This window comes from Lagenorhynchus albirostris, chromosome 18, assembly GCF_949774975.1.
Source record: "Lagenorhynchus albirostris chromosome 18, mLagAlb1.1, whole genome shotgun sequence".
In the NCBI taxonomy this organism is placed as follows: domain Eukaryota; kingdom Metazoa; phylum Chordata; class Mammalia; order Artiodactyla; family Delphinidae; genus Lagenorhynchus; species Lagenorhynchus albirostris.
The window spans coordinates 19,040,009-19,050,035 of NC_083112.1; positions in this window are offsets into that span (position 1 = coordinate 19,040,009).

Below are 10,027 nucleotides of genomic sequence, written 5' to 3' on the forward strand. Positions count from 1 at the left end.
GTTCAACTTCTATCTTTATCAAAATTATTCTAATTAATATACAGAAGGCAGGTCGTCTGCCGTTTTGAATCCAATTTTGGTACAGCAAAAGAGGAATATAAAATCAGTACGAAGAAATTTCTTTCCATGAATTTCTTAGATGCTTGACTAAATTTCCAGAGAGTTAGTTCCATCTTTTCTGTGTACTTTTAAAAAATTAGACATTTACGTAGTGTTACTGACCCTTTTGAGCCCCAACAAAAGTTCTCATGCCCAGGGTCACTAGAACCAACAGAACAAAACCGAGTTTGGTTCAGGAGCAAAGGAAAGATGTTTTTTTCTTTCATCAAAGCATGGAGAGCAAGGGGCGAGCTCGGCCTCTGGAGCACTTAGCGCCACAGGCTGTGGGCGGGGCTGCGCCACAGGCTGTGGGCGGGGCTGCCTTCCAGGGATCCCTTCAGCGGGGAGGGGGCGGGGTTCTGGCGGGTGGTCGCGGCTGCCCAGTTCGCGCTCCAGGTCGCAGAGCCGGCGCAGCGTCTCTGCACACTGCCCGCCGCTGCCATTTTGAACTCGGGTGTGGAGCGTGGCTTCTGCACACGGCCCGCCCAGCTGAGGTGCCGGCACAGCCATTTTGCACCAGGAACTCTGGTCTGAAGTGTGGAGTGCGAGTTCTCTGCGCGCGGCCCTCTATGAGCAGGTGAAACTAGACTAAGCACAGAGGAAACAAAGGTTAGACTTTATTTTCTATTTTTATTTCCTAGGAATTGTTAATGGGCTTGGCCGGTGACAATAGGACATGTATGAGCACCTGAAGGCAGACTCCATCTAACACTGATTGATCTTTAATTTCTTTATTTTACTTATTTACTTTTGGCTGCGTTGGGTCTTCGTTGCTGCGCCCGGGCTTTCTCTATTTAGTGGTGAGTGGGGGCTACTCTTTGTTGTGGTGCAAGGACTTCTCATCACGGTGGCTTCTCTTGTTGGGGAGCAGGGGCTCTAGGCGTGCCGGCTCAGTAGTTGTGGCACGGGGGCTTCAGTAGTCATGGCGCACGGGCTCAGTAGTTGTGGCTTGCGGGCGCTAGAGCGTAGGCTCAGTAGTTGTGGTGCACGGGCTTAGTTGCTCTGCGGCATGTGGGATCTTCCCGGACCAGGGCTCGAACCTGTGTCCCCTGCATTGGCAGGTGGATTCTTAACCACTGCGCCACCAGGGAAGTCCCTAACACCGGGTTTTTTTTAATGTGTTAGTTACCCTAAGATCTAATTAAAAGTCCCCATGTGATCCCTAAATGTTTTTTTCTTCTTTAATTGTTAACCTTTTCCCCACAACTGAGACAAAAACGATGCTAACCTCCTGTGAATTCTGCTGAGTTATTTAACATTCTGACACTTCAGTGAAATAAAGAAAGAGATATCACTTAAGCCTAACTCTGAAAATATTATTTAAAGTGTAGGTGCATTCATTAGCAGAACATATGACAACATATGTTATCTCCTGGGAATATTTTCATAAACTTAACTTCTAAATAACTTTTAAAATTAATTTGTCTGGAAGCTTTATGAGAATGGCTAAGATAGTCTAACCATGGTTTGAGATACCACATCTCTAAATATTTTTGTATATTATACCTTATATTTCATATATACTCATTAATTACATTTAAGGCATATGTGCAGTTTAAATCTAGGTCAAAATAGAAAAAAAAAAGGGCTGGGCGGGAAATTTAAAAACTAACTTGGCTGGCTTGGGAAGACAAATTTCTGAAAACCAAAATGTGAAATCTCATGTTCTCAAACTAAGTAGCCAGTGGACTTTGCCTTGTGTTCAGTGTTTTACCTAACAGAATCAAAGTCCTGGTAAAAGATTTCAAGAAGTCTTCTGATAGTTCATTTTCTGCCTAGTCCAAGAACAGACTGCAATCCAATCTAATGGGAAGGTCATTCTTCTTTAGACACAACAAAATTACTTTCCTTATGATCATTTAAAAAAAAAGTATTCAAAAATCAAACAAAAACTTGAATTCTTTTTGTCTCCTACACAACTGCAGTCAACTGAGCTGTGGTCAAAAATCACTAAAGTGAACTTTCCAACTTGGGACCCCAAGATACATTGCATCTGACAATAGTTATTAAGCAAGAAAAACATTCATAAAGCAGCATAATTAATAGGCTAGAATCAGTAAGGGCTTTATTCCACACTTAGTCTTCATGGCTTCTAGGTGGTAGCACAACCCCTAGCCATAGATACTAATGAGGAGGCTATTTCCTATTAACGCAGGGATCATTTTCTAGATCACCGTGACAGTCTATGACTAGCTAAAACTGTCCCTGTATTCCTAGCCCTTAGTAGACACAAAGACCTGGGAAAGAACTTACAATGAGTTACTGACAAATAAACCCTTAGAACCTACTGGCACAGTTAACCTGTGTTGCCCAGCTCAGACTCCTTGCTGCTGTGCTCCTAGAGCAAGCAGAGGTAGGGCACATATTCTAGAGCTGTGGTTCGTAAACTTGGTGACAATTGCAAGATCTTTGGGCTGTTTTCTTCTCTTCGGTTCTGCCCCAGTACTCTCTATTTAAAAATATTTTAAGATTGTTGGATGCCAAAGAGGAGACTGTTAAAAATATATATCTTTAGCGAGGTAATAGCTGTAAAACAAATTAGGTTACAGCCAAAGGAGCTCCAGATGAGATAAAGTATAAGAAATGAACTGTGCTGTGTGGCCCATGCCAGGGACAAAAAAAGGTCTTAAAGAAGTATGTTTAAGAGCTCCCTGTTACAGATTGCGCCCTACAAAGCACTCAGATACACAAAAGGAATTATTCTATTCCCCAGTTGGGGAATATGGGTCCCAAACCACTTTAACTGCAAAAGAATATGGGAAATGCAAATAAGCCCACCAAAGCAGCAGAAATCTACTTGGATTTTTACTTTGAATCTGGTATAATCAACTTCCTTCTGCTTTGAATCATTGCATAACAGGGAGGCCTTATACCCAAGAGAAAAATTGTTTGTGCTTTGAGTCAGAGAGCGTCTAAAGAGACTGTTTCTGAGTAATCTTTCATCTAGTTTTCCTCTGGCTAAATTTAAGAAAGGGGGGAAAGTTTTGATTTATGAAAACTCTAGAGAATCAAGATCCAAATATTTATTTAAAACCTCTTTTTTATATTTATAATTTCCCTTAAAGGATGTTTCAGGCAGATAAAATAAGAATAGAGCCAGAATATACCTTTTGAAGGCCAAGAGAAATTTAGGCATGTTAATATACCAAACACGCAGGTTTCTCCTTAGGATGTGTTTGTGGCTGGTTGATCACACTACACAAAAGGCCTGTAATCCCTCTTGAGAAAGTACCTGACCTAAGCCAGAAAGTATTGCTTATTTAACTGCTCTTTGCTCTCAGAGACCACACAGAGGGAAAAAATATTATAAAAGAAAATCAGATAAGATGCTAAAAGATAGACTGAGGAAGTAGTCTGCCTTTGGTTTCATCAGCGACAACAGCAAAGGAATAAAAAATAGTATCTTCTTCCTCTTTCTAAGTGCTCACTCAGGGCCATTTTTTTTAGGCATAGAAAAATTGGAGGAACAAACACAATAAGACATTCCCCGAAAGAACAAAATCTTGGAGAACTGCAAATAAACCTCTAGTCAATAGAAAAGAAAAAAAATTACTAGTAGTTCAAGAAACGCCCGTATACTTAGGAATGTTCCTGAAGTAGCCTAATCTCAGTGATCACCCTTTAAGTTACTAAAAGGAGAAGCGGGGGTGGGGAGGTGATACCTCAGTGTGACTCTGCACTATTCAGAAGAGGATCATTTGTTCTTAACTCTTTCAACGCCTCTCAGCGCTGTGGGTCCAACCACCACCTATGGTGTATGCTGCTCCATATACACCATCCCTAGTTTTTCCTTTCTTTGGGTTATTCAGTTTCCAAACTTTGAAATTCATTTTTAGAGTGAACTAGTTACATTTTTGCAAAGAGAAAGATGATACTTTGGAGGCATAAGCAATTATTGTGTTATAGACCTTCCCAAGAAATAGTATGGCCGGCATTCTAAGACACCAGCTTTAAGTTAATGAAAATTAGAGTGCATGTAACAGACACAAATATATGTATACTGCAGACAAGGAGTCTTAATGGCATTTAAAAATTTTTATTTTATAGCTTTCTTTTCAATCTATTTTACCTTGCTTTCATATTAGTGCTAGGAAAAAATTTCCCAATCCCATCTAGGGCAGTGCTAGGCATGTTAAGCAGAGATGGCAAACTCAATACTCCTGGGCCCAAGCAAATGATATAGTGAAGCTAGGCTTTTTTTTTCCCCCCATATTAAACAACTTAGAATATTCTTCATTTTCATCGAAAAAAAAAAAGGATCCAGTGTTGCTTGATCCTCCAGTTTTTAAGGGCAAGCTACAATCAGGGTTTCTATTTAAAACTTGACTTTTCAGTATTCAATTCAATTCAGTTTTTTAAAAAGCCGTTTGCCACAGTACATATACACTTTATAAAAGTCACATCTAAAATAATGATGAGAAAAGTCCCTTGTTAATAGCAAGTAGGTCCCATGTTAATAGCTAGTTGATAGCAAGTTGGTTGCAGAAAACTGCAAAGATACAGAAATAAGGGAAGAGAGAATTGAGCAAAGAGGGTGAGGCGTATGAGAAGAAAGGACACATGTCATTAAGAACAAGTGGTTCTATGAAGCAAGAATTTGAGCTAATAAATCCTGTTGTCCAATGGAATGCATCCAAAAGGAAAATAAACAGCTGAGTTGAAGGAAGACAGATTTCCAAGGAGTCTTTCTAATGGAGTTCCCAAGGAAAGCCAATCTTTCAGAAGCTCTGGTATCCACGATCCAAATGGTATTTTTGAACAACTGAGGAGAGAGGCAAGACTAACACGCTTGAAGTCATGTCCCTTTGGGAGAAACCTGAGGAAAATCACACACACACACACACACACACACACACACACACACACACAGAAGAGGAAGCCAAAAGAATGTTTTTCGTCTCACACATCCTGTGCCCTTTTCAGCTGCTATTTTGAAGGATAAACATTACATTTGTGGTTGAGTTTTTACCTAGGTTAAAGAAAAACAAAACAAAGCAGTATGGTCGTGAAAAGAAGAGACTTACAGAAGGAGCTGGTGACCTTGGAAATGCAAGCTGCTTTCCTGGTTTTAAAAACAAAATAAAACAAAGAAACCTTAAAAAAAGAGTGCAGACCTTGCATCTCTCTCCAGTGCCCACGGGGCCCCCAGCCGGTAACCTAAGCACAAAGTGTCCATCAAGTGGGAATCTCTGAGCAGAGAAATGACATGATTTACCTGTATAGCTGCATTCCATTTTTAGGCTTCATTCAATTGGCATTTTATAAGGCAGGCCGTTTTGCTCAACTCCGGTTTTACTGAAGCTAGAATGTTTCCATATTCTTCTTAACTAGATAATTAAAGCCAATTTTATTTAGGAAGCTAGCAGAATTTTTTTCTGGGTTTGAAGGCATCCTGCTTTACCAGTGGGTCGCTTCCATATAATCCTTTGTTTTCAGATTAGATACCAAAGGTGGCTCTTACTACTATATCCAGAAACCCTGCTATCATCACACAGGACACCACTAAAGGCTATAGTTTCCTGATAGATTGGAGAATTTGACAGGTGGACAGATCCTTAGAGATCAACTTATATAGAACTGGTGGGGGCAGTGGGTGGGGGCAATGCAGGTCTACATATTACTGAGCCGCCTTGAAAAATGACTCAATGTGGCTGATAACATATGCATTGAAGGGTGCTGCAGAGTGGCTTCCTTAACACAGTCTGCAATGTGATTGACTTGCAATGGTGCCATTAGCTCAGTATTGGAAGATAAAAAGGGTTTCAGGGGACTTCCCTGGTGGTCCAGTGGTTATGAGTCCGTGCAGGGCGCCTGGGTTCAATCTCTGGTCAGGGAACTAGATCGCGCATTGCCACAACTAAAAGCCCTAATGCCGCAACTAAAGGTCCCACATACCGCAATGAAGATCCCGCATAGGGCAACAAAGATCCTGCGTTCTGCAGCTAAGACCCGGCACAGCCAAGTAAATAAATAAATAAATAAATAAAATATTAAAAAACAAAGAAAAGGGTTCAGGAACCCCCAGATGTATAATTCTTAAATCTCCCAATAACTGAAAAAGCATTATTGGATTGGAATCATATTCATTTCTTATGGCTGCTCTAACAAATTATCACAAATGTGATGGCTTAAAACAACAGAAATTTATTCTGTCACAGATCTGGAGGACAGAAGTCCTGAACTAGTATCACCAGACTGAAATCAAGATATTGGCAGAGCCACACTCTGGGAGAATCCATTCATTGACTCTTCCTGCTTCTGGTGGTTCTTGACATTCCTTGGCTTGTGGCCCCATCACTCAAATCTTCAAGTACAGCATCTTTAATCTTTCTCTGGTTCTTCCTCTCCTTCTCCCCCTCCTTCCCTTCTTCCTCCTTCTTCTCCTTCTTTTCTCTCTTTCTCCCCACAACCTTCTCTCTCCCCCCCTCCCTTCTCCCCCCCCCAACAAAAAAAAATCCCTCTGCCTCTCTCTTACAAGGGCACATGTGATGGCATTTAGGGCCAACCAGATGATCCAGGATAATCTTTGTACCAAGATCCTTAACTTAATCACATTTGCAAAGACTGTTTTTCCAAATAAGGTAATATTTATAGGTTCTAGGGATTAGGACCTGTTATCTTTGGGATCATTATTCAGCCTACTATAGGCATACACTTCACACTGTCACACACATGGTAATACACAGTACCCACACTATTCTAGGAATCACCTCTGGGCTACTTGGATAACTCTAATTAATTAATAAATACTTACTGGACTTCCCTGGTGGCACAGTGGTTAAGAATCCACCTGCCAATGCAGGGAACATGGGTTTGAGCCCTGGTCCGGGAAGATCCCACATGCCGCGGAACAACTAAGCCCATGTACCACAACTACTGAGCCTGCACTCTAGAGCCTGCAAGCCACAACTACTGAAGCCTGCACGCCTAGAGCCCGTGCTCCACAACAAGAGAAGCCACTGCGATGAGAAGCCTGCACGTAGCAATGAAGAGTAGCCCCCGCTCGCCACAACTAGAGAAAAGCCCGTGCACAGCAACAAAGACCCAACACAGCCAAAAATAAATAAATAAATAAATTAATTAATTTTTAAAAATGAGTACTTACTGAGCACCTACTCTATGCAAAGTTGCAGCAGCAAAACAAAAAGAGTGGGAGGGACTTCCCTGGTGGTCCAGTGGTTAAGACTCTGTGGTCCCAATGCAGGGGTTGTGGGTTTGATCCCTTGTCGGGGAACTAAGATCCCACATGCTGTGTGGTGCAGCTAAAAAAGAAAAAAAAAAAAAAAGTGTGAAACAAGATCCCTGCCTTGGAATAACACACAAATATGGTTGGGAAGATGAGAGTAATACACAGGTGAAAAAAATAGAAACTCTGTAAGACAGAGGATATTCAAATGATATAGATTATATATGCTATAAATGTTCAAAGAAAGATGTTTATTTCATTTTTTAAATTTTAAGCAATTTAAAAGCCTGCAGTTGTTCAGAGGTAATCCATATGTTTTTCACTATTTGGGGAACTCCATATAAAATCACTTGTAATGCATATAAAATACTGTTGAATAGAAAACTGGATAATAAAATAACCTTAGTGGCATTACTGACTTTTGCAAAAGCTTGAAGTGGTATCCTTATATAGAATTGGTCACCTTCATTTTTAGAAAATCTGATATTGACCACAATGATGTTGATGATACCCCGTAGTGAGTACAAATTGGCTTGTAAAAGATGAATTTCTTCAAAAATACAAATTTCAGGGGTTTATAGGCCCTCAAAGTTCCAGGAAATTAGAGTAAGAATAAAAAAATAAAATCAATAGCTATTTTTTGCTTTTCTGGCTAAAAATTGTTATTGCCATCATTATCATCAAAACAAGAATTAGAAGGCTATCAAGAGACGGTCTTAGTTTCAGCATGTTTGTCCAAAAACAAAACTGAAATAAATGAGAGAGAGTGGAAAGAGAAGGATAAGCAGAAGCAGAGTTACTATATGATATTAGGTAAAAAAGATTTGGAATTAGTACGAGAAACAAGATTGCTATGTGATGGTAAAGCTATATTAACACATAAAATATTAACAACATTAAATCTAAATGCCCCAAGAAATAAGGCAAACATCTAAAACAAAAGCTAATACAGAAATACAGGAGGAAATAAATAGAACTATATTTGTAAGTGAAGACATTAAAAACCCACTGTCAATAGCAGGTTAACCAATTAATTAATTATATAGCTGAACAAAGAAACAAGGAATAATTAACAGACATGGAGAGAAATGAATAGATTTTCTCCTTGAGAAATAAAATGCGATTCAAAGATGCATAATAAACACAAAAGACCATAATTCTACATGTCATTTTGTCTACAATACAAAAATAAAGGTAGAATTTAAAAGTAATCAACCACCTGGAAAGCATAGAACAGTGGGGTCAGAGAATAAATCAGAACTATTGATGAAACAGGGTATATTACCAGAAACAAGTTGTATACTCTTGAAAGTGTTCAATGAACATTGTAGTTGACAGTCCAACACCTGTCCCACTCAAATCATATTGAAGAGATTTGGTTATAAATTGGATACATACCCAGTTTTTGCCAATGGACATAAGTCTGTGAAGAAAAACTCTTCCTTTTATGAGAGAACCAAAAGACGAGATGACCTGTCTTCTTCCTCTAGACTTTGCCATATCTGGATATGACTTGGGATTATTTACCTACTTTGTTACTAATAGCAAATCTAAAAGCTAAAGGAACCTGGGTCTTTGATGGCATTATTGAAATAACATACTGACCCATTGCTGATCTTGCCTTACCTCTGATTAAGTTAGTTAAGCTATTTCCTTCTTAAGTCAGTTTTTATTGAGTTTTCTGTTACTGTACTGAAAAGAATCCTGGCTGATACCAGGTATAAAAATAAAGAAAATGTGTATCAGTGCAATTAAAAAAAAAAAAAGGAAGAAAGAAAGAAAGCAACACAATAGAGTGGCTAGCACTTAAACAGGGTTTGCTGTTGGCTGGGCACTGAGCTAAATACTTTATATACATTAACTCATTTTATCCTCAAAATACTCCTAATGAGGTGATTACCATCATAATCCCATTTAACAGATGACAAGCTATCTGTTGACAATTTGTAAGTGATTGGCAGAGCCAGAATTTGATGCCAGGCAGTCTAATTCCAGAATGCTCTTATATGCTATACTGCCTCTCACTTCTCTGTGTTTCTCTCTGATTTTCTTTTAAGTGGTTCTTCCAAATAAAGAGCTAAACAACTACATATCAACATTCCTAACTGCACTTGATAAGTGGTTAAAGGAGATATGCATACTGTATCAGTTATCAATTGTTGGGTAACAAAGCAGCCCCAAATTTTGTGGTTTAGAACAAAAACAATTATGGGGACTTCCCCAGTGGTCCAGTGGTTGAGAATCTGCCTTCCAGTGCAGGGGACGTGGGTTCGATCCCTGGTTGGGGAACTAAGATCCCTCATGCCGCGGGGCAACTAAGCCTGTGTGCTGCAACTACTGAGCCCGTGCGCTCTGGAGCTGAGCACCACAACTAGAGAGAAGCCCACCCACTGCAACAAAAGATCCCGCATGCCGCAACTAAGACCCGACGCAGCCAAATAAATAAATTAATTTAAAAAAAACGAAAAAACGCTCCATATCCACCAGAATAGCTGTGAAAAAGACCAGAAGAGGATGTGTGAGGGTGTGGAGCAAAGAGACCTTTAAAACAAAAACATTTAATTTGCTGATAAATCTTTAATCTGGGCAGCACTCAGCAGGATTGCCCTATCTCTGCTCCCCCTCACAGCGTTAGCAGGGGTGGCTAGTTTGAGAACTAGTGAGTCAAGATGACTCACTCACACGGCTGGCAAGTTGGTGCTGGCTTTGTACTGAGCTCAGCCAGCACTGTGGGTTGGGGAC